At 52.7% G+C, this 27,578-nt stretch overlaps 1 protein-coding gene across 1 annotated transcript in view; it reads left to right on the forward strand.

The window, feature by feature from the left end:
* Positions 1–2,246: 2,246 nt before the first annotated feature.
* LOC107035261 (uncharacterized) overlaps positions 2,247–27,578 on the forward strand; it is a gene marked incomplete at its 3' end in the record, with an annotated part of 48,137 nt that continues 22,805 nt past the window's right edge. Inside the window, exons 1-7 of the mRNA XM_072962061.1 lie at positions 2,247–2,380; positions 13,127–13,259; positions 14,301–14,371; positions 16,837–17,045; positions 18,130–18,908; positions 22,577–22,767; positions 24,226–24,395. The remainder of the gene's footprint in view (positions 2,381–13,126; positions 13,260–14,300; positions 14,372–16,836; positions 17,046–18,129; positions 18,909–22,576; positions 22,768–24,225; positions 24,396–27,578) is intronic.

Here is a 27,578-nt window from a genome sequence, read left to right on the forward strand (position 1 = left end):
TAAATGCTGGAGAGGGTGTGCAGAAAAGGTAAGCCTCCTACACTGTTGGTGGGAATGTAGTTTGGTGCAGCCATTATGGAAAACAGTATGGAAATTCCTCAGAAAACTAGGAATAGACTTACTATATGATCCAGCAATCCCACTCCTGGGCATATATCCAAAAGACACATGCACCCCAATGTTCACAGCAGCACTATTTATAATAGCCAAGACATGAAGACAACCTAAATGTCCATCAACAGATGACTAAATAAAGAAGTCATATTATATTTATACAATGGAATACTATTCACCCATGTAAAAGAATAAAATCATGCCATTTGCAGCAACATGGATGGACCTGGAGATGGTCATTCTAAGTGAAGTAAGCCAGAAACAGAAAGAAGATGACCATGTGATATCATTTATATGTGGAATTTATAAAAAAGACTAACTTATTTACAAAATAGAAACATACTCACAGACATAGAAAACGAAATTACGTTACTAGTGGGGAAAGGGTTAGGAAGAAATAAATTGGGAGATCAAGATGTGCAGATACTAACTAATATATATAAAATAGACAAACAAGTTCATACTGTGTAGCACAGGGAACTGTATTCAATGTCTCATAGTAACTCATGGTGAAAAAGAATCTGAAAATGAATATGTGTATGTTCATGTATGACTGAAGCATTGTGCTGTACACTAGAAGTTGGCACAACATTGTTAACTGACTATGCTTCAATAAAAAAAAATATATATATATACAATAGAAAAATAAAGAGGCATAAAAAATAAATTAATTAAATGTTATCAACAAACCCAAGGTCACAAAGATTTTATCCTGTGTCATCTTCTAGGAATTTTATAGTTTTGCATTTTACATTTAGGTTAATGATCCTTTTTGAGTTAATTTTTCTGAAAGGTATAAAATCTATGTCTAGATTTCTAACCACCCCCCAATGTGGATATCCAATGTTCCAGCATCATTTGTTTAAATGACTATCCCTTGCTCCATTGAATTGCCTTTGCTCCTTTGTCAAGATCACTTAACCGTATTTGTATGAGTCTGTGTCTGGGCTCTGTATTCTGAAGTCACATATTGCCAGTTTTCTAATTTTGTTCTCCTTCAATGTTGTAATGGCAATTCTGGGTGGATCTTGGACTTTAACAGAGAAGTCCTACATAGTCACACTGGAAAGTGATTGAACAAATGCACAGAACCAGGCTGTGAAGGCCTTATACAGCTTTCTTTAAAACTTTACTTAATCCAAAAAACAAAAAACCAAAAAAACAAATGCTGCTCATAAAATGCTCCTGAAATGCTATAACCCTGACATGCAGTGAATGAATCCTCAGGCCTGACATAGAATAAACACTTTAAAGTCATATTATGTTAGTTCAAAAAGTTTGGGGCAATTTCTTACTTACAAGACAGAAGGAGAACTAAGAATGAAGATCACACATAGGCAAGACTTGGAAGAAAGCAATTCACTTCTTGCATTTGATCTTCTTTGATAAAACCAATCAATGTCTTGTTTTAAAATCTATTACATTTTAAAGATCAAGTATTTAATCAGATTTTGGTTACTATTCTAATATTCTATAACACGAGCTAAGGAATCAATAGACAAATAATCTAAAAGTTTAAGATAGAATTTAGAGACCACACATAATAAGAATCAACTTAAGGCCAAATTGACGACTGCTCACTGTAGTGTACATAGCAACTAACTAAGCAGGAGTTTACCCAGTTAAAACTTAAATGCTATTTAAAGAATCGCCTGAACTAATTTTCCACTATTGCTAAGTAGGCTATGCTTCTTGTAAATTACTCTATTCTGACTCATCTGATCTGTGAATACCGTGGTAGACTGAGCTCCGAATTCAGGGCACAAAATGAGAACCAGTGGGGGATTCTCGCATAAACGTTCATGAGCACTGAAAAACTAAATATACTCCTATGAACCTCTTTCCTAGAAATGAGAGAGAGAGTTAATTTTTCAAAATCTGGGTTCTCTAAGCCTCTTGCATTTTACATTTAAATATTTATTGCCTAATTACTCTCATGCCTGTTTTCTTTTTCTACAGGCAACTTTAGGAATTTTGTCATTAACCAGAGAAGGAAGGGAAAGAAGATAAAAGCAACAGAAACTTCAATCAATCAAACTATGCAAAAAGATTTTCAAACTAACCGCTCGCCGCAGCCCGTAGGGGTGGAGCCCCAGCCTGAGGGTGGGCGCTTCCGGCGGAAGGAGCAGGGACGCGGACGCCGGAACCGCCCAGAGCGTTTGGGAGCCGGGCGAAAGTCGGGCGCTCCTGAGCAGCTTCCGAGGAAGAAGGCGGTGTGGGGACTGGGCTGCCGCTTGCTGTCGCCTCTGCTGCCGTCGCCGGGCAGGTAAGGGGGTGCTGGTGGGGGCGCGCAGATCGGGGAGCCGGCGGGAGAGGCCTGGGCTGCGCAGCTGGGGAGGCTCACGGGTTGGGGGTGCGTGGGAGGCCTGGGCCGCTCGACACGTTAGGGCCTTGAGGCGGTGCGGGCCGCCGCTGTGGGTCGTGGTGCCCCCCTCCCCCCCGTTAGGAGTCCCTGAATCCCATTTCTTAGCTGCTGCTTGTACCCGGGTTTGGGGAAGCGGATGAAGCCCCGGGAGGTGGGAGGGCGCCGACGGGCCCGGGAGCACTTCGGACCGGCCTCAGGTCATGGCCTGCTCCCGGGAGGCGGGTGCGGTCGCGGGGCCGCGGCGGCGGCCGCAGTGGGATGCGGGCTTGACCGTGCAAGCTCCTGGACTTGTTGCGCATTTCCCCGGGGCCTGGAGCAGTGTCTGCTTCCCCATGTTCGCGGGGTGAGTGTCTGGCGGTCAGCCTGCTCCTGGGAGGCGACGCGGTGCTGTCAGGGTGCAAGGTCGGCGGTGGCGGCGGCGGCGGCGGCGGGAGGGGTGTGCTCCTGGGAGCCAGTGGGCTTGCTCCCATCTGCCCCGCATGCCGTCCTGGGAGGCGGGCGCGGTGCGGTCGCGGGGTCCCGGCGGGGGCCGCAGTTGGATGCGGGCTTCGCCGTGCAAGTTCCTGGATTTCTTGCCCTTTTCCCCGGGGCCTGGAGCAGTGTCTGCTTCCCCATGTTCGCGGGGTGCGTGTCTGGCGGTCAGCCTGCTCCTGGGAGGCGACGCGGTGCTGTCTGGGTGCGAGGGCGGCGGCGGCGGCGGGAGGGGTGTGCTCCTGGGAGCCAGTGGGCTTGCTCCCATCTGCCCCGCATGCCGTCCTGGGAGGCGGCGGCGGCGGCGGCGGCGGCGGCGGGAGGGGTGTGCTCCTGGGAGCCAGTGGGCTTGCTCCCATCTGCCCCGCATGCCGTCCTGGGAGGCGGCGGCGGCGGCGGCGGGAGGGGTGTGCTCCTGGGAGCCAGTGGGCTTGCTCCCATCTGCCCCGCATGCCGTCCTGGGAGGCGGCGGCGGCGGCGGCGGCGGCGGCGGCGGCGGGAGGGGTGTGCTCCTGGGAGCCAGTGGGCTTGCTCCCATCTGCCCCGCATGCCGTCCTGGGAGGCGGCGGCGGCGGCGGCGGCGGCGGCGGCGGCGGCGGGAGGGGTGTGCTCCTGGGAGCCAGTGGGCTTGCTCCCATCTGCCCCGCATGCCGTCCTGGGAGGCGGCGGCGGCGGCGGCGGCGGCGGCGGCGGCGGCGGCGGCGGGAGGGGTGTGCTCCTGGGAGCCAGTGGGCTTGCTCCCATCTGCCCCGCATGCCGTCCTGGGAGGCGGGCGCGGTGCGGTCGCGGGGTCCCGGCGGGGGCCGCAGTTGGATGCGGGCTTCGCCGTGCAAGTTCCTGGATTTCTTGCCCTTTTCCCTGGGGCCTGGAGCAGTGTCTGCTTCCCCATGTTCGCGGGGTGCGTGTCTGGCGGTCAGCCTGCTCCTGGGAGGCGACGCGGTGCTGTCTGGGTGCGAGGGCGGCGGCGGCGGCGGCGGCGGCGGGAGGGGTGTGCTCCTGGGAGCCAGTGGGCTTGCTCCCATCTGCCCCGCATGCCGTCCTGGGAGGCGGCGGCGGCGGCGGCGGCGGCGGCGGCGGCGGGAGGGGTGTGCTCCTGGGAGCCAGTGGGCTTGCTCCCATCTGCCCCGCATGCCGTCCTGGGAGGCGGCGGCGGCGGCGGCGGCGGCGGGAGGGGTGTGCTCCTGGGAGCCAGTGGGCTTGCTCCCATCTGCCCCGCATGCCGTCCTGGGAGGCGGCGGCGGCGGCGGCGGCGGCGGCGGCGGCGGCGGGAGGGGTGTGCTCCTGGGAGCCAGTGGGCTTGCTCCCATCTGCCCCGCATGCCGTCCTGGGAGGCGGCGGCGGCGGCGGCGGCGGCGGCGGCGGCGGCGGGAGGGGTGTGCTCCTGGGAGCCAGTGGGCTTGCTCCCATCTGCCCCGCATGCCGTCTTGGGAGGCGGCGGCGGCGGCGGCGGCGGCGGCGGCGGGAGGGGTGTGCTCCTGGGAGCCAGTGGGCTTGCTCCCATCTGCCCCGCATGCCGTCCTGGGAGGCGGCGGCGGCGGCGGCGGCGGCGGCGGCGGCGGCGGCGGCGGCGGCGGGAGGGGTGTGCTCCTGGGAGCCAGTGGGCTTGCTCCCATCTGCCCCGCATGCCGTCCTGGGAGGCGGCGGCGGCGGCGGCGGCGGCGGCAGGGGTGTGCTCCTGGGAGCCAGTGGGCTTGCTCCCATCTGCCCCGCATGCCGTCCTGGGAGGCGGCGGCGGCGGCGGCGGCGGCGGCGGCGGCGGGAGGGGTGTGCTCCTGGGAGCCAGTGGGCTTGCTCCCATCTGCCCCGCATGCCGTCCTGGGAGGCGGCGGCGGCGGCGGCGGCGGCGGCGGCGGCGGCGGGAGGGGTGTGCTCCTGGGAGCCAGTGGGCTTGCTCCCATCTGCCCCGCATGCCGTCCTGGGAGGCGGCGGCGGCGGCGGCGGCGGCGGCGGCGGGAGGGGTGTGCTCCTGGGAGCCAGTGGGCTTGCTCCCATCTGCCCCGCATGCCGTCCTGGGAGGCGGCGGCGGCGGCGGCGGCGGCGGCGGCGGCGGCGGCGGGAGGGGTGTGCTCCTGGGAGCCAGTGGGCTTGCTCCCATCTGCCCCGCATGCCGTCCTGGGAGGCGGCGGCGGCGGCGGCGGCGGCGGCGGCGGCGGCGGGAGGGGTGTGCTCCTGGGAGCCAGTGGGCTTGCTCCCATCTGCCCCGCATGCCGTCCTGGGAGGCGGCGGCGGCGGCGGCGGCGGCGGCGGCGGCGGCGGCGGGAGGGGTGTGCTCCTGGGAGCCAGTGGGCTTGCTCCCATCTGCCCCGCATGCCGTCCTGGGAGGCGGCGGCGGCGGCGGCGGCGGCGGCGGCGGCGGCGGCGGCGGCGGCGGCGGGAGGGGTGTGCTCCTGGGAGCCAGTGGGCTTGCTCCCATCTGCCCCGCATGCCGTCCTGGGAGGCGGCGGCGGCGCCGGCGGCGGCGGCGGCGGCGGCGGCGGGAGGGGTGTGCTCCTGGGAGCCAGTGGGCTTGCTCCCATCTGCCCCGCATGCCGTCCTGGGAGGCGGCGGCGGCGGCGGCGGCGGCGGCGGCGGGAGGGGTGTGCTCCTGGGAGCCAGTGGGCTTGCTCCCATCTGCCCCGCATGCCGTCCTGGGAGGCGGCGGCGGCGGCGGCGGCGGCGGCGGCGGCGGCGGCGGCGGCGGCGGCGGCGGGAGGGGTGTGCTCCTGGGAGCCAGTGGGCTTGCTCCCATCTGCCCCGCATGCCGTCCTGGGAGGCGGCGGCGGCGGCGGCGGCGGCGGCGGCGGCGGCGGCGGCGGGAGGGGTGTGCTCCTGGGAGCCAGTGGGCTTGCTCCCATCTGCCCCGCATGCCGTCCTGGGAGGCGGCGGCGGCGGCGGCGGCGGGAGGGGTGTGCTCCTGGGAGCCAGTGGGCTTGCTCCCATCTGCCCCGCATGCCGTCCTGGGAGGCGGCGGCGGCGGCGGCGGCGGCGGCGGCGGCGGCGGCGGCGGCGGGAGGGGTGTGCTCCTGGGAGCCAGTGGGCTTGCTCCCATCTGCCCCGCATGCCGTCCTGGGAGGCGGCGGCGGCGGCGGCGGCGGCGGCGGCGGCGGCGGCGGCGGGAGGGGTGTGCTCCTGGGAGCCAGTGGGCTTGCTCCCATCTGCCCCGCATGCCGTCCTGGGAGGCGGCGGCGGCGGCGGCGGCGGCGGCGGGAGGGGTGTGCTCCTGGGAGCCAGTGGGCTTGCTCCCATCTGCCCCGCATGCCGTCCTGGGAGGCGGCGGCGGCGGCGGCGGCGGCGGCGGCGGCGGCGGCGGCGGCGGGAGGGGTGTGCTCCTGGGAGCCAGTGGGCTTGCTCCCATCTGCCCCGCATGCCGTCCTGGGAGGCGGCGGCGGCGGCGGCGGCGGCGGCGGGAGGGGTGTGCTCCTGGGAGCCAGTGGGCTTGCTCCCATCTGCCCCGCATGCCGTCCTGGGAGGCGGCGGCGGCGGCGGCGGCGGCGGCGGCGGCGGCGGCGGGAGGGGTGTGCTCCTGGGAGCCAGTGGGCTTGCTCCCATCTGCCCCGCATGCCGTCCTGGGAGGCGGCGGCGGCGGCGGCGGCGGCGGCGGCGGCGGCGGGAGGGGTGTGCTCCTGGGAGCCAGTGGGCTTGCTCCCATCTGCCCCGCATGCCGTCCTGGGAGGCGGCGGCGGCGGCGGCGGCGGCGGCGGCGGCGGCGGCGGGAGGGGTGTGCTCCTGGGAGCCAGTGGGCTTGCTCCCATCTGCCCCGCATGCCGTCCTGGGAGGCGGCGGCGGCGGCGGCGGCGGCGGCGGCGGCGGCGGCGGCGGCGGGAGGGGTGTGCTCCTGGGAGCCAGTGGGCTTGCTCCCATCTGCCCCGCATGCCGTCCTGGGAGGCGGCGGCGGCGCCGGCGGCGGCGGCGGCGGCGGCGGCGGGAGGGGTGTGCTCCTGGGAGCCAGTGGGCTTGCTCCCATCTGCCCCGCATGCCGTCCTGGGAGGCGGCGGCGGCGGCGGCGGCGGCGGCGGCGGGAGGGGTGTGCTCCTGGGGTGTGCTCCTGGGAGCCAGTGGGCTTGCTCCCATCTGCCCCGCATGCCGTCCTGGGAGGCGGCGGCGGCGGCGGCGGCGGCGGCGGCGGCGGCGGCGGCGGCGGCGGCGGCGGCGGCGGGAGGGGTGTGCTCCTGGGAGCCAGTGGGCTTGCTCCCATCTGCCCCGCATGCCGTCCTGGGAGGCGGCGGCGGCGGCGGCGGCGGCGGCGGGAGGGGTGTGCTCCTGGGAGCCAGTGGGCTTGCTCCCATCTGCCCCGCATGCCGTCCTGGGAGGCGGCGGCGGCGGCGGCGGCGGCGGCGGCGGCGGGAGGGGTGTGCTCCTGGGAGCCAGTGGGCTTGCTCCCATCTGCCCCGCATGCCGTCCTGGGAGGCGGCGGCGGCGGCGGCGGCGGCGGCGGCGGCGGGAGGGGTGTGCTCCTGGGAGCCAGTGGGCTTGCTCCCATCTGCCCCGCATGCCGTCCTGGGAGGCGGCGGCGGCGGCGGCGGCGGCGGCGGGAGGGGTGTGCTCCTGGGAGCCAGTGGGCTTGCTCCCATCTGCCCCGCATGCCGTCCTGGGAGGCGGCGGCGGCGGCGGCGGCGGCGGCGGCGGCGGCGGCGGCGGCGGCGGGAGGGTTGTGCTCCTGGGAGCCAGTGGGCTTGCTCCCATCTGCCCCGCATGCCGTCCTGGGAGGCGGCGGCGGCGGCGGCGGCGGCGGCGGCGGCGGGAGGGGTGTGCTCCTGGGAGCCAGTGGGCTTGCTCCCATCTGCCCCGCATGCCGTCCTGGGAGGCGGCGGCGGCGGCGGCGGCGGCGGCGGGAGGGGTGTGCTCCTGGGAGCCAGTGGGCTTGCTCCTATCTGCCCCGCATGCCGTCCTGGGAGGCGGGCGCGGTGCGGTCGCGGGGTCCCGGCGGGGGCCGCAGTTGGATGCGGGCTTCGCCGTGCAAGTTCCTGGATTTCTTGCCCTTTTCCCCGGGGCCTGGAGCAGTGTCTGCTTCCCCTTCGCGGGGTGCGTGTCTGGCGGTCAGCCTGCTCCTGGGAGGCGACGCGGTGCTGTCAGGGTGCGAGGTCGGCGGCGGAGGCGGCGGCGGCGGCGGCGGCGAGAGGGGTGTGCTCCTGGGAGCCAGTGGACTTGCTCCCATCTACCCCGCATGCTGTCCTGGGGGCGGCCTCTGCTGCCCCAGGTTCGCAGAACGCAGGTTACAGGTTAACCTGCTCCTGGGAGGCGGGCGCGGTGCGGTCAGTGTGCCTGGGCGGCGGCAGCGTCAGTGGGTAACGGGAGCAAATCCCCGCGCTTGCACAGGGCAGCCCCAGTCCCGCCGCCGCTGCCCGCTGACAGCACAGCGCCCCCTTTCCAGAAGCTGATTGACCTGTTGCTTGAGTCCTGAGAACTTGGGGTGTTAGAGGCAGAGGCCAGGACAGGCTGCGGGGGAGTTTGAAGCAAATCCACAGGCTCTCATAGGCAGACCCTTAAACCCGCCACAGCCGCCCCTGCCTCCGACCACACCGCGCCCGCCTCCCGGGAGCTGGCTGACCTGGGTACGTGCCTGGAGCGGCAGAGGCCGCCCCCAGGCCATGCCGCGGTGGATGTGGGGGCACATACCAGTTAGCCAGGGGCAACGCCCTTCTCCCTGCCACTGCCCCAGGTTCGCAGGACACTTGTTTCCAGGTCAGTGGGCTGCAGTTAGAGGGCGGCGACGTGGAGGTGTGCTGCTCCCCACCCCCCACCCCCAGCAGGTGGACTTGCTCTCATCTCCCCTGGGCCCTGTCCTGGGGGCGGCCTCTGCTACCACAGCTTCACGGGAGGCATGTCTTCATGTCAGCCTGCTCCTGGGAGGAGAGTGCAGTGAGGTCAGGGGGCAGTGTCAGCGGTGGGCAAAGACTTTCCGAGGACCAGGCTCTAGCCCAGGATAATTAACTCTTCTCTTGCTTCCTCAGTTGGTAGGTGTAGCGGCTTTTCCATTATAGGTTATTTCCAGATATTGAATAGAGGTTTCTGTGCTATACAGAATAAACTTGTTTTAAACCTATTTTTATGTATAGTGGCTAACGTTTGTAAATCTCAAACTCCCAAATTTCTCTCTTCCCCACCCCCTTTCCCTGGTAATCATAAGATTCTTCACTAAGTCTGCAGATGATTTCCTAGTGTGTTTTTTTTAGATTGCGCGTATGAGTGATATGGTATTTTTCTTTCTCTTTCTGGCTCATTTCACTTGGAATGATGGTCTCTAGGTCCATTCATGGTGCTGCAAATGTCATTATTTTACCCTTTTTAATGGCAGAGTAGTACTCCATTGTATAAATATACTGCAACTTCTTTATCCAGTCATCTGCTGCTTCATTTAGGTTGCTTTACAATGTCTTGGCTATTGTATATAGTGGTGTTATGAATACTGGGGTGCAGGTATCTTTTCAGATTGGAGTTCCCTCTGGATATATACCCAGAAGTGGGATTGCTGGATCCTAGGGTAAGCGTATTTTTAGGTTTATGGGGAATTTCCAAACTGTTTTCCCTAATGGCTACACCAAACTACATTCCCACCAGCAGTGTAAGAGGGTTCCCTTTTCTCCAGCGTTTATCTTTATGAACTTTGGAGTGATGGCCATTCTGATTGGTTTGAGCTGATACCTCATTGTAGTTTTGATTTGCATTTCTCTGATAATTAGTGCTATTGAGCATTTTTTCATGTGCCTATTGGCCATTTGTAGTCTTCATTGGAGAAATGCTTGTTTAGGTCTTCTGCCCATTTTTGGATTGGGTTGTCTGTCTTTGTTACTACGTTTTACGAGCTGTTTATATATTCTGGAAGTTAAGTCTTAGTCAGTTGAATCATTTACAAATATTTTCTGCCATTCCGTAGGTTGTCATTGTGTTTTGCTTATGGTTTTCTTTGCTGTGCAAAAGCTGATAAATTCAGTTTGGTCCCATTTGTGTGTTTATTTTTGCTTTTATTTCTGTTACTTGGGTAGACTGCCCTAGGAACACATTTCTGAGATGTATGTCAGGTAATGTTTTGCCTAAGTTTTCTTCTAAGAGGTGTATAGTGTCTTGTCTTATGTTTACGTCTTTAAGCCATTTTGAATTTACTTTTGTGTATGGTGGGAGGGAGTAGTCTAATGTCATTGATTTACACGCAGCTGTCCAGTTTTCCAACTACACCATTTGCTGAAGAGACTGTCTCTACTCCATTGTATGTTCTGGCCTCGTTTGTCAAAGATTAATTGACCAAGTTTGTGTGTTTATTTCTGGGCTCTCTATTCTGTTCCATTGATCCATATGTCTGTTTTTGTTTTAATACCATGATGTTTTGATTGTAGCTCTGTAGTATTGTCTGCAGTCTGGGAGGGTTATTCCTCCAGCTCCATTGTTTTCTTCAGTAATGCTTTGGTAATTCTGGTCTTTTGTGATTCCATATAAATTTGAGGATAATTTGTTGTAATTCTGTGACAAATGTCCTGGGTAATTTGATAGGGATCGCATTAAATCTGTAGATTGCTTTGCGTAGTATGGCCATTTTAACAATACTAATTCTTCCAATACAAGAACATGGGGTATCTTTCCATTGCTTTAAGTGCTCTTTAATTTCCTTAGTCAGTGTTTTGTAAGTCTCCACATATGTCTTTCACTTCCTTGATCAGATTCATTCCTCAGTATTTTATTTTTTGGGGTGCAGTTTTAAAAGGGATTATTAATTTCATGTAAAGAAATGCTGCTGATGTCTGTATGTGGATGCTGTGTCCTGCTACCTGGCTGAATTCTTTTATTAGTTCTAGTAGTTTTTGTGTGGAGCCTTTAGGGTTTTCTATATATAGTATCATGTCACGTAATGGTATATAATGACAGTTTTACCTCTTCTCTTCCAAATTGGATCCCTTTTTTCTCTTTTTGTTGTCCAACTGTTATGGCTGGGAACTTCAATACTGTATTGAATAGAGGTAGTGAGAGTGGGCATCCCTGTCTTGTTCCAGATTTTAGTGGAAAGGCTTTCAGCTTTTCACCGTAGAGTATTATGTTGGCTGTAGGTTTGTTACAAATAGCTTTTATTATATTGATGTATGTTCCCTCTGTATCCATTTTGGTAAGACCATGGGCTCAGTGCAGTCAAGGAGGCTGGGTAGACAGTAGCAGCAGTGGCTGCGGTGGTGGGAGGAGGGCGGCTGCCCCTTGTGAGCCAGTCATTTGCTCCCATCTTCCCTGTGGCCTGGCCTGGGAGTGGCCTCTGCTGCCCCAGGTTCGCTGTAGGCATGTCCCCAAGTCAGCCAGCTCCCAGGAGGTGGGCCTGGTGCAGTCAGGGAGCAGGGGGCAGCTGGGGGAGGGGGCCTGCCTTGGAGGAGCTGGCCTCTTTGCTCCAGTTTTCCTTGCAGCCGGCCTGCCTTGGGGATGGCCTCTGCCACCCCAGGTCATGGGACATATGTGTCCCAGTCCGCTTGCTCCTGGGAAGCGGCCGTGTCATGGTAGAGGTGGGGGGCAGGGACCACCGGACCGCTAACGGCTGACCCCATCTCCCCAGCCTCTGGTAAGCAAACTGGGAAATGTGTGTCCTGCCATCTGGGACAGCAAAGGCTGCCGGCAAGCCAGGTGTAGGGGAGACAGGAGCCTGAAGCAAATCCACTGGCTCCCTCAGGGCACCCCTCTGCCCCTGCCTCCGTGGCCACCGCTCCCTGACCGCACTGGGCCCAGTTCAAGTGGCTGACTTCACAGTGTGTGCTTTGCTTGGTCAGTGGTGTGAGGGATCTGCAAGTCTGGGCACATGGTGATGCTTTCTTCGAGTCATGTTCTAAAGAATGGAGACGTGTGTAAGTAGGGAAGTGGAAATTGACCAAACCCCCTGAAAAAATCTGCCTTCTCTCTGCTGTTGCATTGGTTTCACAGGTCAGGATCTTTGCTGTTAGGATGGTGCACTCATCTGCTTTGGGGTGTGTCTCATGAATGCGCGTTTGGTATTGTGGCTGCTCTCAATGAGCAATCCTGGCTGCTCTGTGCAGCATACAGGGTCAGCATGGAGACTGAAGGGACCGAAGCTGCTGGGTTCCTTCTTGCCTGAGGACAGCCTTCTGTCTGAGCCAGTCAGTTGCCTGTCCAGTTTGTGGAACATTGTTGTTTATTATGTTATAAATTCCTACAGGCTGTAGGCGTGGCTTTGCTACCTCTAGTTAAGACATTTAAAGTTACCTGTAGTTAAGACATTTAAAGTGTTTTGTAGGCAGACCGACGTACTCACTTAGGGTTTTGTATTTAGTTGGCACAGGAGTGTGTTGTGGCTTTTTTAACCTGGATGTATATGGAAAGCTGAAACTTTAGCTTTGTGGTCTTGTGAAACAACTTGATTTGAATAAAAGATATGTGGAAAATAATTTTCTTTACTCTTACGGGTTGTGAGTGATTATTTGAATTCTCAGTCTAAAAGGTCCCAAGTAGTCATTATATGCCACCCCCCACCCCAAGGACTGGACACGTGGGAATGAGCAGAGAGTTGACACAGTCAGGATGTAGGCCAAGTTGAGGTGGCCTTAAGTTGTCAGAACAAGACACTGAGGGAGGCTGTGAAGTCCAGAGGTCTAGAAGCGCAGTCCAGACCGGCCTGTTTTTGTGCAGTTTTTGGAGTTTGGGGAAGGACTAGACCAGATGTTTTCATTCCTGCACAGTATTCATTTTCTTTGTCAAATATTTTAAAATCAGAGTTTAAATTTTGGAATCATTTTAATGTAGGCTTTTCAAAACAGTTTATTCTCCCCGAGAAATAGCCTACTACACAAGATTATAATTCAGAATGACTTTCATGGAGTAAGAGTGAATATTTTCTCCATCCTGAGTTTTGGGGTGCGGTTGAGGTGTGGGTATGTGGGTCAAAGGCATACGTATATTTTATTTTAAAGCTGACAAAAGAAAGCCTTGTGTGTCTTACAGAATTCTCCCTTTATCCATGTGTAAGTGTGATATTTTGTAAGTCAATACTATTATTAAAATAGAAATTCCCAAAAGTAGATAAAGTTTAGGTCTAAAATACATAATTTTGACAACCATTAAAGTGAGAAATAATGTTATTTAGAGGGTCTCTGATGTAATTTGCAATTTCACCTGGCCAAACTGTGGTCTTAGTTTTAAGGTAACATATTTTTTACCTGTAGCCTTAATTATAGATGTGATTACATAATGCTGCTCTCTTGCCTTTTTTGTTTTCAGAGAAGATCTCCATGTAAATCAAGAATTGCTGCAAATGTCTCCGTGTGTCGCAGAGCTGTTCACTGAGCTGTTGTGTCCATTCAGCCCCAACCAGGTTATAGAGATGCTGCCAGGCCTGGAAGAAACCATTCAGGTAAGACCAATGATGTAGAGGAGGCAAGAGTCAGGTTTCCTTAATCATTCACCATTGTATAAATGTGCAAAGGGAGACTCATACTTTAAAGTACCTGCCTAAGTTTGTACCTGGTAAGTGCTAGCGCCTGAGATCAAACTCAGCTACTCTGACTCCATGGTGCACGGTCTCCATTGCTGTGATAAATTTCATCTCCATTTTTTCCAGTAAAATCAGAAACAGCATATGTCCATCATTGTTATTAATCAAGGTTCACAGACATTCTAGCCAACATGATAAATATAGAAAAAGGAATACCGTGAAAATACAAAAAGGAAAAAAATCACGCTCTTACTTGCAGGCACTGACGTTAAGAGAGTCCTGCTGTGCCGGCACCTGCAGGCTTAATGGCGGCCTAGGAGCCTGAGCACAGGCGTTGTCTGGGTCCTCTTTTCCTTGTTTTCTCCTATTTCCAAATGAAAATGATTGTGCTCACACACACACATGCGCGCGCACATACCTACATATATACGCATATACACGTGAACTCTAGTCTACAAGAAGAGGCAGCACATTCCCTGTTTAAAATTTGTTTTTAAGCCTCCATCAAGCCTCCTTTCCTTTGCTGTCCATACTCCTGAAGCGGTAACCTGCATTTTCCACATCCACCTCCTGAACTGCCCACATGCTAACAAAACTTTAATTATGAAATATTTCAAATGTATAGAAGTGTGCAGAGCATCAGATACATGTATACCCCCCAACCCAATTTTATAGATGTGAACACTCTGCTGTACTGGCTTCTATCTTTGTTGTTCCATTGTTTGTTTTAGAAATAAAGCACCCGTTACCTGTCGTGTCCCCCTGAGCTTACCGCCAACCTGAAGGTGGGCAGTTTCTCCTTCCTATCCATGTTTTTTATTTTTCCTATGTGTGTATTTACCTATAGAACACAAAGATACAGTTTTATATATTTTTAAAATTTGCATTAATGGTATTATGCCATATATATCCAAATGCAAATTGTTTTTTATTAATTTTTATCTATTACTTTGTATACAGAATAGTCTGTTGACTGACCACAACGTTTTAAAGTGACTGTACTTCAATTATGAAAGTAAATAAATAAGTAGGTAAGTAAAAGTAGCCCACTGATTGAGCCCTCTGTTTATGTATTTCCTGACTCATAGACCTTCAGGTTGTCTTCAGCCTTTTGCCACCGTAAACTGTGCTACATGGGACAGCTTTGTGCATATGTCCTGTGTACTCATGGGAGGTTTCTCTAAGCAACATACCTTAATATCCCTGGAAGTGGAATTCTTCAGACAATACAGTAGCTTAATTCCACTGGTTTTTGCCAAGTTGATTTCTTATTTGTTTCCATTCTCATCATCGGTGTTTTTAGTTTGCTGTTTTTCCACATCCTTGCAGATTCCTAATACTTAGACTTCTTAAGTCTTCTTTTTAATTTGATAGAGCATGACATGTAGCCCTTGTTGTTTTAGACGTCTTAACTTCCGCCTATGTGATGGTTCTCATTGATGACTTGTGACACTGCATCTCTTTCCATGTGTTTAATGACACTTTGGATTTTCTTTTCCCTGAACTATCTGTTCATATCATTGGCCCATTTTCCTGTTGAGGATTTGCCCTTTGTACTGATTTCTAGAAGTTCTTGGTCATTTCTGGATTTATAATGCTATGTGCTTTTTATGTTGGAGGTGCGTCCTTCCAGGCTGTTATGGCATGTTTTTTAAATTTGTTTTTAGTGACTTCTGTTTCAATTCATCAGTCTTTTCGTTTAAAGTTTAAATTTTATGTGTGTGACTTTATTTCCATTCCTACTTTAATTGCATAAAGGATATCCTCTTATATGAGTTTTATAGTTTAGCTTTTTACATTTTGGCTTTTAACCTATCTGGAATTTATTTTTGTAAACAGGTCAAGAGAGGGATTTATATATATTTTTCCATGTGGATGACTGATGGTCCATATATAATTTTACTGTCCTGTCTTCACTTATTTTTAATGCCACACACCAAACTCCCAAATATACATGGATGTTACTGTAGATTCTGCTCTGTTCTTTTGGTCATTTGTTTTTCCTTAGACTGATACCACAGATCTTAATGAATATAGCTTTAAAAGAAGATTTATTAGTTGAAAAGAAATTCTTCCCTCATCATTCTTTTTCTTTAAAACTCCTTGGCTGTTGTTGGCCTCTTAGTATTTCATATCAATTTAGGAATCACATTGTCACATGTCTTTAAAAATAATTCATTTTCTGGGATTTTGATGAAAAATAGATTAAATTTATAGATGAATTCCAGGAGGGTTGACATTTTATGATACTGTTTTCACATTCAGGAACATGATTGCCTTTTAAAAATGCCTTCTGTGCTCTTTGGTGAGGTTTTATAACTTTGTATTTTACCTGTCTCTTGCATATTTTCTTAAATTTGTTCCCAGATAGTTACACTTGTTGTTAACATTCTGAAAGGAAATTTTTTTAGATGACATGTTTTACTGATCACTGTCGGTGCATGTTACTAAGTGTAGGATGTTGTTTTAGATCTAGCAACCAGGCTGAATTCTTTTTTCATTCAAATAGTGTCTAGATTTTTTTATTACCATAATATTTTCTTAGAGCCATGGTAGTTTGTTTCCTTTCCAATCTTTATGCTTTTTTCAGTCTTCTATTAGAGGTCTAGGCGCTCTGGGGTTTTATTGAAAAAAGGCAATGACAGTGTGCACTCTCGTTCCTGATTAAAAAATGAATGTGTCTAACATTTTATATGAAATATGGTTTTTATTGAAGGATTTTGATAGATAATTTTTGTATTAAACTGCAAAGTTCCATTGCCAGTTTAAGTTAGAGTGTTTTATATTGTTTTTACTTTTGTAAAGACCGGGTTCTGTTATTTTATCAAATACTTTCTCTTTCTCTGTGTATTGAGATGATCACATAATTTTCCTCCTTTGATCTGTTAACCTGTTAATGTGTTATTTGTGCTTCTCTTTTTTCTTATTAAGAAGGGATTATTCTACTTTATTAGTCTATCCAAAGACTAATTGGGTTTTTTCTTAAACCTCTATTGTTTCTTTCTATGACATTCCTTTTTGTACTTCTATTCTTGGTTTTATCTTAGCTTAATTGGCATTTCTTCTTTACTCACTAGATACTCTTAGCTTATGAATTTTTATTGAGACCCATGAGTTAATGTATAGTGGTTTCATCGTCATTTTAATTATTTTGTGTAGAGTTACACTTGTCAATTTCTAGTGTAAATTATTACTGTTTATATGTTTATGTTATCTTTTGTGTAGTGGATACACCTAATTCAGGTGCATAACAACTTTTAAAATAAATAAGTGAAAAAAAAATGAATGACCCTGGTTCAGTTAGAGTCCTAAATGGGCCACTCCAAGACTAGAAAGTCAGATATTTGCACATTATACTATAAAGTAGCATATTCCTGGGGTTTGAATTCAATTTTTATTCTCAAGATTTTTTTTTTCTCTCATTCTTAATAGGACCTCTGACTCGACGAACAGGATTTGTGAAGGTTTATCTTTTCTTTTTTCATACATTACTCAGAAATATCAACTACATGAAGTCACTGCCTGACAATTACAAAAGAAAGAAGATGTTCAGAGTGCCTTAACACAGATGCCACCCACTCCCAGCTCTTACTCTGCCAACAAGGCCTGTCAGGAAGGACCCCAGGAGGGGACGGCAGAGGAGTGACCGACCTTGTGCAGCTGGCCAGCTGGGCCCAGGCAGAACTTCCCAGGATACACGCGGGGGTAAGTCCAGAATGGGCGGTGCTGGCTTCTTGAGGCCAGGAGAGCTCTGCTGCATCCCCGCTCACCTGGGCCAGGAGCTGCCCCCCTCCCATGGGTGTGAGCAGGCGGCACACAGCCAGCACCCTCTCCTGGAGCAGGGCAGGAGACCCCAGGGTCACGAGATTGGGGCCAGTCTTGGGGGTTGACGTGTGAGTACTCCTGCCTCCTCAACGTGGGCTCATCTGAGCCTCGGTTTCCTCACCGTGAAGTGGGGGGAGGGTAACAGTGCTGGCCAGGCCAAGGCAGGATGCAGGGGTCAGTCCAGGCAAAAGCCTGGACCCAGTGGCTCCAGGAGACTGGGTGGGGCGTAAAGGAGGGAGGGAGCTTCCTGGCAGGAGTGCAAGTGGGAGGCTGAAGGGGGCACCCGAGGTGCCCTGTGACAGGGGGCAGGGTGGGAGGGCGCTGCGAGGGCGCAGTTGACTGTCAGTCACAGCCAGAGACCGGGGTCTGTCTCCACCCTCATCCCCCAAAGAACAGGTCATTCTTGATGTGAGGAGGCCAAGATGGGAGGGGTCTCTGCACCCACATGGGCTGAGGTTCAGAGACTGGGGCTGGAGGGAGGCTGTGGGATGGGTGGGATGACTTTTTGTTCTCTGCTCCCCTGTCTTCCATCCCCCTGTCACTGGGTTTGGAGATCCTTCCCTGAAAGATGGGGTTGGGGAGGGGTGAGGTCAGAGAGGCCACAGAGGCCCAGAATGGGAATGACCCCCACGGCCACCACAGGGCTTCCAGTCAGGCCTAGAGCAGGGGGGCTGTGCCAGTTTGTGTCCCCAGATGGGCACAGCCGAGGCCCATGTGGCCTGTGGCCCTGGCCGGGGCTGCCCACTACTCCCACCCAGGCCTAGGTGGGAGAGGTGCCCGGGCCCCTGGCTTCCTGCCCCTCCTGCCCCTGCAGGTGAACACACAGGTGCATAGAGCAGGTGCTTGAGAGCAAAGCCAGGGCCTGTTTCAAGGCCCCAAGCTCGGGGTGGGCACTGCCCCCAGCATGCTCGAGTCCCAGCCTCCCCGTGGGGCTGACAGCCCTCTCTTCTGCTTGCTCTTCCAGCCGCTGCTGGCAGCCCCAGGCCGGCGTCCGGGCCCCGGATGTTAGGAGCCACAGCTGCCCCCTTGGTCGCCTGAAGCCCTCTCTTCCTCCTGCCTCCGCTCAGAGACCTCCGACCTGGCCCACACCTGCCTGTCCAGCCTGCAGAACCCCGGCGGGCCCCCCCCCGCCCAGCAAGGATGAGCCGCCAGGCCGCTGCCCCGGGTGCCCTGTGGATTCTCAGTCTGCTGCTGCTGCTGGGGAGCCAGCCAAGTGCGGCCTCGGGGGCGGACGTGGGTCCCGGGGCCGGGCCGCGACCCGTGCTGGTGCCGGGCACGTTCTTCAGGTACTTCTTGGCGGCTGCCGGGTTCCCCACCAGTGCCTCGCGGTGCTCCTGGACCCTGTGCAACCTGGACCCGCACCACCACGCGCGCTATGTGAAGGTGGGAGAGGCAGCCCCGCCTGCAGCAGCCCGGCCCACGTCCGCATCTGCTAGCTGGACTTCTTCCTGTAACCCGCACGCACCTCCCTGGGCCTGGAGAGCTTTGACGAGGTGCCGAGGCTCTGCGACCCCTCGGGGCCCTTGGGCCTCCTGCAGGCCAGCAAGCAGTTCCTGCAGATGGAGGGGCAGCAGCCGCCCCAGGACGATGACCCAGGGCCCCAGGGCGGGGCCCTCCCACCCCAGCGACTACTTCTCCGTGGAGCACCTGGTCATGGGCAACTGCAACCCCAGCGACATGCCCGGTGGCCCTGAGAGCTGCCTCACCAGCCTGACCCGGGACCAGGGCCGGGATGCGCTCCAGGTGAGTGACCGGCGGGGAGAGGCCCAGGGGGCAGCTCTCTGGGCTGAGGTCAGGGGGGAGAGGGTCTCTGCTTCAGGCCTGCCCTGGCCACCTGTCCCTGCGGGCTGCCTCAGGAAGCCAGTTACACCAAGAAAAGTTCTCTGCAGGCTCACTGAGAGAATAGGGACCTGGGGTGCTTGCCTGTGGCCCCCAGGGCCGGGCGTGGTGCCAGCACACTGGGAGGTGCTTGCTGACCGTTCAGGGAAGGCAGAAGGGAAGGAAGGAAGGAAGGAGGGAGGGAAGGATGGGCCTGGTTTCTCCCTGGATAAGGGAGTTTCTCACTTCTGGCTGGGGGAAAGTCCCTCCTCTTTTGCAGGTAGGACGATTCTGATGGGCCAGCAGGCTGCTGAGGCCCGTGGCCAGGGTCTGCAGGGGTCTCCTGGGACATGGGAGGAAAAATGAGGAGAGTGGGCCGTCTAGAAGTGTGGTCAGGAGATCCAGTTTAGGGTTGCACGTGGTGTGGCTGTGCAAATCCTTATCCAGCAACTAGTTCCCCAGCTCCTGGGAGGTGTTCTGCTCGAGGGACGAGGAGCAGTGAAGAGGCACGAGGAAAGTCCTTTGTGTCGTGGAGCTGCCTTCTGGGGCGGGGGAGGGAGGAGGCAGTAACAGCCAGATATAAGATGCGCGGGATTGAGGAGGTGGGGTCCCTGGTGTTGGAGCTGCATGTGACCCGGAGTCAGCAGCTCACTTGGTCAGAGGGTCGTGTGCAAGATTGCGGGAGAGGTGCGGACAAGCCCTGTGGATGTCAGAGACAAAGGCGGGGGTGCACGTGTGCTGGGCAGGTCCCAGCAGGGAGGGGCTGGGGCTCGGTTCACCTTTTTAATAGTTTGGTTTCCTTGGTGAGAGGGGCACCTGCACAGGAGGGCACGATCAGTGGGCTAGGACACTGGGCAGGGCTCCATGGCGGCAGGGCAGGCGGAGGGCCTTGCAGGCACTTGGAGGGGAGACCCTCTTGTAGGACACCGAGTGAGTCAAGGGAGGCTGGGGCCATAGCCAGGGCAGGGAGGGTGGCAGGGGCCAGGCTGGGCTTCTATGCTGGCTGGTCATTGTGGGCCAGGTGATGTGGGCCAGGGCTCTTAGCCTCTCCTGAGCTAGTGGGGCTGATGGAGTCCACAGAATAGCAACCGTTGAGGCCCAGAGTAAGCTAAGTGGGGTTACAGAGGAAGCCGGTTATCCTGGACCTGATTCTGTTCGTAGCCCCAAGCCGAGGAGCAGGAGAGGAGGGAAGAGGTGGCCAGATCCCTGGGAAGGGGGGCAGGTGTGGTGTCCAGGAAACCAACCAAAAAACCCACCTTCCATCAGTGTCTCAGGGCCCCCAGTGCTGGGGCGGGAGAACGGGAGGGCAGATTGTGGGGCTGGGCAACGTGGAGGCCAGCTCCCCCCACCTCCCCGGGCAGCTCCCCCTCCTTCCCCCAGGCTGGGGTGCTGGTTGGAGTGGTCCTTGGCACATGCGGAGGACGTGAATGGAGCAGGGTATGGAGGGCTTCTCTGAGGAGCAGAGATGCAGGGCAGTGGCAGGTTGGGGAGGTGAGAGGGTGCAGGAGCTGTCCGTGCTGGCAGCCTGGGCCCCTGCCCAGCTCTGCCCCGGGATCCAGCCAGAAGAGGCAGCGTGGACCAGTTCCGTGGTGCTCAGACTAACAGTGGGACCACCTTCTGGCCAGCAGAGCCTGCCCCAATGCCCAGGGGGTGGAGCAGTTCAAGTTCTAGAGGACGATCCCCGCTGTGGAGTCCCAGGGCTCCAAGGAACCTTGTTTGAGAACCTCATGGGTGGGCTCTTCTGCGCATCTTCTGGTCCCAAGAGCAGCTGAAATCTCTGTCCAGAGCCTCAGTCCTAGGGGTGTGGCTGCCTGATGGGGCTTTGCCCTCACCTTCCCCTAAACTTGAGCTATAATTACTCCCTGGGAATATTTTAAATAGAAGAAGTGTTTTATAATGAGCACATAAAGACTTCATTTTGATTTTGATACTGAAATGCATTTACTTTGTGCAGTTAACAAAGGTGTCATCCAGGGTCTTTTTAGTTTGTTCTTTTTAATCTTCTTTATTATATAGTTTTCCTGTTTTTAAATGTTAGTGATCTTTTTGGAAACATATCTTGTCCTGATAACTCCAAGGGTACCCTTGAGATGGCACAATGAATGTTAACATTGAATATTAGTAAATTAGAAGCTTTATAGATCATATTATGGATTTAGAGACTTAAATATAACATCTCTTAGTGATAATCTTAAAAAATATCTTACTGATAAACTCTGTACTTCCAAAAATTATTTCATCTAATTGAGATATTTGAGATTGCATGTTAGGTCCCCAAAATCCTTTCTAAAACTATTTTATCATTATTATGTTAATTTTGATAACTATTGGAAAGTTTTAAAAAATTAGTTGGGATACAAAGAAAAAATTGGAGTCTACACGCATTTTCATTGCTCTGCAGTAGCCTTATATGTGTGTAACTGGACACTCTGTAAAACTACAATCTTTAAAGGCTGCATTAGGTTCTAGTCTAACTAGGTCCCACTAGATGTTTGACCATTCTTCCACTGTAATCTGGTAAACTCCAGTTTGAATGACTGAGCAGATGATGGAGAAATTTTGCAAAGTTGGGAAAAGTGGGATGAGGATGAAGGATTTAGTTGTGGTTCAAAGAGCTTGTGACACCTGTGTGTCCTGTGGCTGGAAGCACTGGGTTTGATATGGGATTCTGGCCTCTTTGGAGATGGCCAATGTTGAGGTCCAGGTGGGGTCGCTGAGGAGGGTTCCAGAAGGCAGGCAGCTTCCCCTTCAGGTGTCCCACAATTTTATATGTCATCTCAATGCATTTCATCAGGTTATACTTGATGTGTTCATTTCTCCCATGCTGTTTTAGGGAAGAAAGGTAAAACTTTGTGTATCTCCGCAGTGTCATGTCTGAAACGGTCTCCAGTCACACTTGGTGGCCACAGTTTGGACGGGGAAGCTGGTGTGGACAACTGTTCGACTCAGCAGCTTTGCTGGGGTCACACCCGCCCGCTGTACTAAAGTGCTGCACGGCCCTGTGGGAAACTCCCACTGGCGCTGCCTAGCTCCCCTTTGTCTCCCAGATGTTGGAGGTTAAAACTCCCCGGTGGCTCTCTGAAAATGAGTATCTTTTTTTCTGCTGACTTTGTGTTGTCAGGGTTTGTTACTGTGAATAAAGGACACCATTAGTGAACGTTCAAGTGTTACCAACATTGAACATTCCTAGTGGAAAAAAAGGGACAAATGAGCTATGTTTACTTATTTTGATTCGTGCCTTCACTGTTTTTCTCTTGTGGTTTAAGAATATGTAAACAGACAAGAAAAGAAACAAACCAGAATTGGAGGCGCCCACATGTCTTTTGTCCTCCTGCTGTATTTCCCGTCATATTTCTCAGAATCTGGTTTAGACCTAATTGTTTCAGTTGAAGCAAGTGCCACATGAAAGACTTAGCAGCTGGTCCCAGGAATGATCTGGACGTGGTGCTGATGTGCCTGGTCCTGGGGGTCTTGTGGTGGAACTTTGGTGGAAGTGCTGTGCCTGTTATGACCAAAGAACTACTCCCTTGTGGTCCTTGGAAGGTAGCAGAAGGAAGTAACTGGAGCATAACATGTGCCACTTTGTCTCCCAGTAGAAAGCAGAAGACGAGGATCCTTCTCTCTCACCCAATAACACCAGAAGTTTCTCACCTTCAAAGTTCGGATCAGTGACTCAGGATCTGCTGGTCTGGGCATCAGTGTCAAAGGAAAGCAGCCTAAAGAGAATCACACAGACCTGGGGATCTTCATCAAGTCCATTATTAACAGAGGAACAGCATCTAAAGTAAGCAGGTATCAACTTTATCGAGTACTCATGAACCAAGATGTTTAGTTACAACCCAGTGTTGAAAACACATAAGCTGTAGGGAAGAAACCTGGCCTCTACCCTCTTAGATGTGGTATCTGTGGCCTGTGAATTAAACTGACAAAAGACAGATTCATGGGAGGGAAAATTCACTGATTTTATCTATGTTAATATTTCCAATTTTATGGGTATGGGGGCGCCATAAAGAAGCAGTGAAACCCTAAAGAAGCGCTTAGCCTCAGAAGCTTCTGGACCAATTTCGCAAATGATGATGCAGGGTGGAGTGGTGATCAGACAAAGAAAGGAGGTTTGGGCTTCCAGGGCACGCACTGTGGGATGGCAGGTACATGAGGGAAACGGGTGGCAGAGAAGGTTTCCATGTAAGGCTTGTTTGCCTGGATGCGTCTCAGTGCCATCTCCATCTTTGCTGGTGAGGGTTACTCTTCCCCCAGCTCTGGGAGAGTGGAGGGGACACCTCCACGAGGCGGGCTCCAAGGGGGAGCAGAGGCTTCCTCTTGTGATTGCCAGGTCTCAGTTACCTTCCACTCAAAATAACCCCAATGCCAACATGGTGTGTTTTGTGGCAGCGTGTTCTGACAGCCCCAACACTTACGTGTTTTCCACAATCGAACAACCAGGGACATCACAGCACTCTCTCACGTGGGCGTGGCACTCAGGCCTTCAGCTTACCATTTTTTAAACTATTTTTTAAAAATTGAAGTCTAGCTGATTTACCATGTTGTGTTACTTTCTGGTGTGCAGCGTGGTGATTCAGTCATACACATACATACATACTCTCTTCCATATTCTTTTCCATTCTGTTATTACAAGGTATTGAATATAGTTGCCCCTGCTGTACAGTAGGACCTTGTTCATCTGTCTTATCTATAGTGTGTGTTTGTGCCTCACAAAACTCACAGCCCTTGGTCATTCTGGGGCAATGGAGATTGTCTGTGCAGACTTAGCACAGGTCCAGGCACAGAGCTGCCCACAGGAAAGGTTCATCTCTTCCCTCCCCCTCCTTCCTGGGGGTCATGCAGCCTGTTTCCCAGCCTGGGGAAAATTTCCTGGCTGGCTGTGAAGGGGGCTCTCCTCCCCAGCTGGCTAATAGCCTGGAGCTTTCACACATCTTGGGTTGTAAATACCCTCTCTGGGTGTCTCTGGAAGGAGGAAAGTAATCACTTTGTGTCCTGTGAATCAGTCTGCTGTTCTGGTAAACAGAGTATGATAATGACTTATTTACAAACGTGTGAATGACTGAAGTAGACACAGGGGCCACTTACACAGCAGCATGCTGCTGTTCAATTGGGCATAATCCATTCATATTAAAGCCATCCCCCCTTTTTTTCCTTTTTAAAAATTTTTTTAATTAAAGAAAGCAACTTCTTTTATTACAGACTCTTTCACAGCACTGATTGTCTCCTGTCTTCTTCCCAGGATGGAGGCTGCAGGTGAATGATCAGCTGATGATGGTGAACGGGGAGTCCCTGCCGGGCAAGAACAACCAGGTTGCCATGGAGACCCTCCTCAGGCCCATGTCCACTGAAGGGAACACGCGGGGCGTGATCCAGCTCATCGTGGCCTGGAGGATCAGCAAGGACAGTGAGGTAAGAGGGACAGGGGCAGACGGCATCCCCAAGTGGGAGCAGGACCAAGCTCTGTCCTGATGTGGGCACAGAGTGCCCAGTCCAGGGGGCTCTGCGTTCTGCACAGGCTGCTGTGCTGTCAGTGTGCTGTGTCTGGCGCTCGGTTCTGGGATGCACACGGCCCCAAGTGTGCACTCGCAGGTGTGTTGCCTCCTCTGCAGACAACACTGGGGTCGGTCTGAAAGCACTGCGGCCGGGTCCCCATCTTGAAGAAGGGCCGCCCCTTCCTGCTCGAGCTGACAGTTCTCTTCTGGTGGGCAGTGTTCCAGGAGGGAGGGACATGGACACAGTGGCCTCTCAGTCCCTGGCTTTTCTAGAGTGGGTGCCTCCTGCAGAGCCCCTCTCACGGAGGGGGAGAGTTGGGAAGTTGTCAGAAGTGTAATCCTCCCCACTCTGGCCCTCCCTGTCACCCTTTCTCCTCCACTACAGGACTGAGTCCACCTGTAGTGGTGTCTCCTGCCCGATGCTCCAGTGGGGAATCCATGCGCGCTGCCATCTGGGATGTGGGAGGAGGGGAGGGACATAGCCTCTCTGAAGGGGATGGGCTTCTGTGTCCCAGAAAGTAGAACCATACAAAGTAGAGGCATACTTTTTTGTATAGCGGGTGTTTCAAAATTGTGTATTTGTTAATTTATATTAGAACCTGAACAAGTCTTTTCAGAAATCTGCCATAAAGTCTGTGCCATTTAGAGGAACCAGGTGGGGCCTGCTTGTTGAAAGTGTAAAGTTTGTAGTTTGTGTTTTTACTGATACTCAACTCCCCACATTTCGAAATCAGCTTGGCGGAAAGGACCAGCAAACCCTAGAAACTGAAAATTATATCTAAACTGCTTAGGTGTTTTTCTTAATTTTAAAATCTGTGTTTAGTAGCAAAAGCAAGCTTTTCCGGTTGTGGTGATGGCTCACCCGATCCCAAGATACAATCAGATTTGCAACAGAAACATGCGCTTGAACTCAAAGGGTAATCAGTGGAGAGGCCACCAGTTTTTGAAAGCTTATTGACCATTGACTTATTTTTTTATTGTTTTTACTTTTGAAATGGAGAATGAATTAATGGTAATTAACAAATTAATTTCCACAACAACAAGGGAGCAGTGTAACCTTAACTAAAAACTGCACAGTAGAAGACAAGGGGAAATAAAACATTCACTTTCAAATGATAAATATAAATGCTGATCTCTGAGTATACTACTGGATTGATTTCCTTGAGTCATGATTTTCATTGGTTTCCAGATCATTCACTAATTTTAATGTAAGTCCCACAAAGAGCTCTGTGACCAGTTCTCCCTAAGACATTACAAGACACAGTGTTCCTTACTAGGTCTTTTCCCAAAACTGAGTAATTTTGTTACTGCATGACAGGTCAATAAATCAGGAGATGAGATGTTGGGGCAAGGAATAGTGACTTTATTTGGAAAGCCGAAACACCGAGAAGATGGCAGACTAGTATCTTGGAGTAACCATCCTGCTCCAGACAGAATACAGGCTCCTTTTATACAGAAAAAAAAAAAAAAAAAAAAGGAGGTAGTGGGGTTCATTGTTGCAAACTTCTTGCTGTAGGAATGCTTTATTCTTGCAGCCCTCCATGTGGCTCAGGCCATGGTGTCCCTGTAAACCCCCAACAAAACAAAGGTTTTTCTCTATTTTGCAACTTGCCATCTCCACCTTAGTGCAGAAGTGTTGACATCCTTAAAGGTCAGAGCCCGGAAAACAGGCTCTCCTGTCTATCTCAGGCTAAAGGCAACGTTGTTTCCCAAAAGGTGCAGAGCTGGCAAGGCTAAGCCTAGAAAGCAAGGCACAGTGGTTAAAATTAAAGGAACAGACCCAATATAAAGTCAGATTTGTTCTTTATTACAATTTCAGCAGATGTTCACTGAGCATCTACTACATTCAGGAAATATATTAGATCCTGGAGATCTGGTGGTGAATACAGCAGACAGGGCTTCCTCTTTAAGTATTCTGCTGGACAGCAGATCACATCCTTATCTCTAAAAGCCAACTAAAATTTCTAACACCTTCTCAAGGTTTTCTTTCAGAGAAAACCATTGAATGTGAGGGGAGTGGATCTTAAAATGTGAGGCATGGACTGGAGGTCAGCATCCTGACTTCAGATGAGCATCCTTGTCCGCAAACCTGCACCAGCCTGGAGTTGTAATAGAAAAGAGCAAATCTGACTTCGTATTGTATATGTTCCTTTTCCTTTAACCCTGTGCCCTGTTTTCTAGGCTTAGTCTCACTAGCTCTGCAGCTTTTGTAAAACAATGTTGCCTTTAGCCTGAAGTATACAGGGCAGCCTATTCTCAGGGCTCTGACCTTTAAGGATATGAACACTTCTGCACTCCTGTAAAGATAACAAGTTGCAGAATAGGGAATAACCTTTGTTTTGTTGGAGGTTTTACAGGGGCACCATAACCTGACCCACAGGGACAGCTGCAAAGGATTCCAAAAACAAAGAATTCCTGCAGCAAGAAGTTTGTGGCAACCAAGCACACTCCCTCTCCTTTTTAGTAGAAAAGGAGCCTGAAGCCTGAGTTGAGGAGGGTAGTTCTCCAAGACGTTAGTCTGCCACCTTCTCAGTCTGCAGACTCTCCTAATAAAGTCACTGTTCCTTGCCCCAATACTTCATCTCCTGATTTATTGGCCTGTCCTGCAGTGAGCAGAACAAGTTTGGACTTGATAACAGTGATCTGGTTCCCTGTCACCCTGGGAAACAGCTGGCGTTGGGGTCCCCCTGCAGTGGCTCTGGAACTCATTCGGGTCTGCATGTGGGTTTATGTAGATGAAAATGGTTTAAGTAAGGGAACACTTAAAAAGAGAAGAGCATAATGATTTTGAAGTTCATGCTAATTAAGTACCAAGATCTGAAAAAAGTATTCGGTGTCTAACTATTTATTAAGCTAGGAGCCCAAAGCCTCCAAGTCAAGTCTCGCCATTTCCAGGACGGCAACTGTAAAAGCCTGCAGTAAACCCTACCGCAGTGCTTGCTGGGAAGACAAAATAAGGTTATGTATGAGGAAGTGATTAAAAATTATAGAGCACCATAGGAATACGAAGTTTAGCTGCTACTGCTGTGATTGTCTGGGTCATCCACAAGGCTCTGGATTTTCAGTATGCTCTGTTGTGGGATATTGCATTTGAATAAAG

This window comes from Vicugna pacos, chromosome 5 (genome assembly GCF_048564905.1).
Source record: "Vicugna pacos chromosome 5, VicPac4, whole genome shotgun sequence".
Taxonomy (NCBI): domain Eukaryota; kingdom Metazoa; phylum Chordata; class Mammalia; order Artiodactyla; family Camelidae; genus Vicugna; species Vicugna pacos.